This window comes from Triticum aestivum, chromosome 7B (genome assembly GCF_018294505.1).
Source record: "Triticum aestivum cultivar Chinese Spring chromosome 7B, IWGSC CS RefSeq v2.1, whole genome shotgun sequence".
Classification (NCBI taxonomy): Eukaryota; Viridiplantae; Streptophyta; class Magnoliopsida; order Poales; family Poaceae; genus Triticum; species Triticum aestivum.
Window position 1 is genome coordinate 31,926,462 of NC_057813.1, and position 2,070 is coordinate 31,928,531.

General features: G+C 39.9%; 1 long non-coding RNA gene across 1 annotated transcript; it reads right to left on the reverse strand.

Moving 5' to 3' along the window:
• Positions 1-295: 295 nt before the first annotated feature.
• LOC123161066 (uncharacterized) lies at positions 296-688 on the reverse strand. Its single transcript, XR_006480521.1, has 2 exons — positions 426-688; positions 296-348 (listed from the first exon to the last, which is right to left on the reverse strand). It is a non-coding gene; the product is annotated as an uncharacterized lncRNA (long non-coding RNA).
• Between the last annotated feature and the right edge of the window lie 1,382 nt (positions 689-2,070).

Below are 2,070 nucleotides of genomic sequence, written 5' to 3' on the forward strand. Positions count from 1 at the left end.
GGTAGGATTTTGTTGCTGGAGAAATGACAGATTCTGTCCGGGCATCATCATAGGGGTAGAAGTACCACTGGTAGGAGTCTGCTGTTGAAAGAATGATAGATTCTGTCCTGGCATCATCGTAGGGCTACAGGTACCAATGGTAGGATTCTGTTGTTGGAAGAATGGTAGATTCTGTCCTGCCATTATCATAGGGGTAGAAGTACCACTGGTAGGAGTCTGTTGTTGGAAGAATAATATATTTTGTCCTGGCATCATCGTAGGGGTCGACAGACCAATGGATTGTTGCAGACTTGAGTTGTAATGTGCTAAATAGGGGTAAGCATGACTTGGCGGAGCTCCCAGTTGAACCTATGCAAATAAATAGCAAAGCTTAGGTCACAGGTGATTGAAAATGAGAAATGGTTTAATAATTAAACTTCTTATACCATTTGGGTTGGATTGTACTGTGGTAAATACCCAGGCATTTGGTTTGTCAAAGGTATTTCAGGTCCTTCTTGTAAAGAATTGACTGTCTTCTTTTTCTTCTTTGTTTTTGCTTTCTCCAAGCCATCAGCGGGTCTTGCTGATCCTGGTACAATATTTTCTCTGAATTGACCCTATGAAGATTAACAGCAAAACTTAGTGTGGTTCAAGTTTAAAAAGGAGATAAAGTCAAAAAGCTTCGACTTCTTATACCATTAAGATTGGGTTATACATAGGCATTTGATTTTTGAAAGGCATTTCAGGTTGTAGTTGTAAAGAATCATCTATCTTCTTTTTCTTCGTTGTTTTTGCTTTCTCCAAGCCACCAATGGGTCTCGCTGATCCTCGTACAGTCTTCTCCTTGACCTTCATACCTCTTGGCATGTGAAGCCCCTCGTTATGCTTTGAAACTCTAGTAGAGTCGATGTTCAGACCTGCAACCATATAGTAAAATATAAGTCTTTGAATATACCCTATGCAACTAGTAGTATAGTATATAACTATATACCTTGCGAAACAGAGGAGTCACCCAAATCTGGATTTGGGTCTGGATCAACTCTAATTTTCAAGCTTTGCTCTACATCTCGTGCTAGCTGCTCTGCACATTTAGCAGCCATATCATATGTTTCATCGGACTCTGCGGCGCGAGCAGCTATGTGGATAAACATTCTGCACAAGTCCTTGTAAAAGTTCGACATTCTTGCTTTTAGATCTTCATGCAGATTGCGATTGCTTGTTATCTCTAGCACTTTCGCATCAATTGTCCATCTTTTCAGTATATATTGTTCAGGGATATGCTTGATATTATTAATATCAAGTATCTTTAAGCAATGAGAGCAGAGGATTCCAGCAAATTCAAACTTCTTGCAACTGCAATTGACCTTTTCTTCATTTGGATAAAAACTGACAACATGCTCGCGCTGCGTTCCATGAAATTTTACTGTGTAAACCTTCTTCTATTTATCACTTGAATCACAAAGAAATGTGTCATAGTTCAGGGTCCGAAGCACTTGCTCCTGAAACATCTTGAATATTGCGGGAGTATATGTAGTTGCGGCTTGCCTTAACACATAGCTACCTTCTGCCTTTAGCTTGGGAGTAGTTTGTGACGCCTTGAAGTCACACTTCACCTCTACAAATCTTTTATCCGCAACTAGACACTCAAAATGCTCAAAAAAAGTAATCATGTCATATTTAATACTAATGTACCGCTTTAGTTCATTATTCATGCTTTCACTTCTTTGGGTAGTGCTCATGTGGGCTAAGAATGTATTTCTGCCATACACTAGTGCCCATTGCTCCCTTTTCTCAAACAGCCTTTGCAGCCACATATTGTCACGGAGTCCATACCTGTCTAGCATTCTATTCCATTCATTTATAAAATCGTCTTCTTCCTCAATATCATAGATGCAATCCTGGAAATCGGCATTGAACTTCTTATATTCTTCAACAACCCCAGCAAGGTGCTTGCAAGCATTTTGATTCATATGCCACACACAAAGTCTATGGTGAGACTGAGGAAGGACTTTACTGTTTGCCTTGGCCATTGCTGCATCTTCATCGGTCAGAATAGTCCTTGGATGTTTCCCAGACATAGCTGTTAGAAAT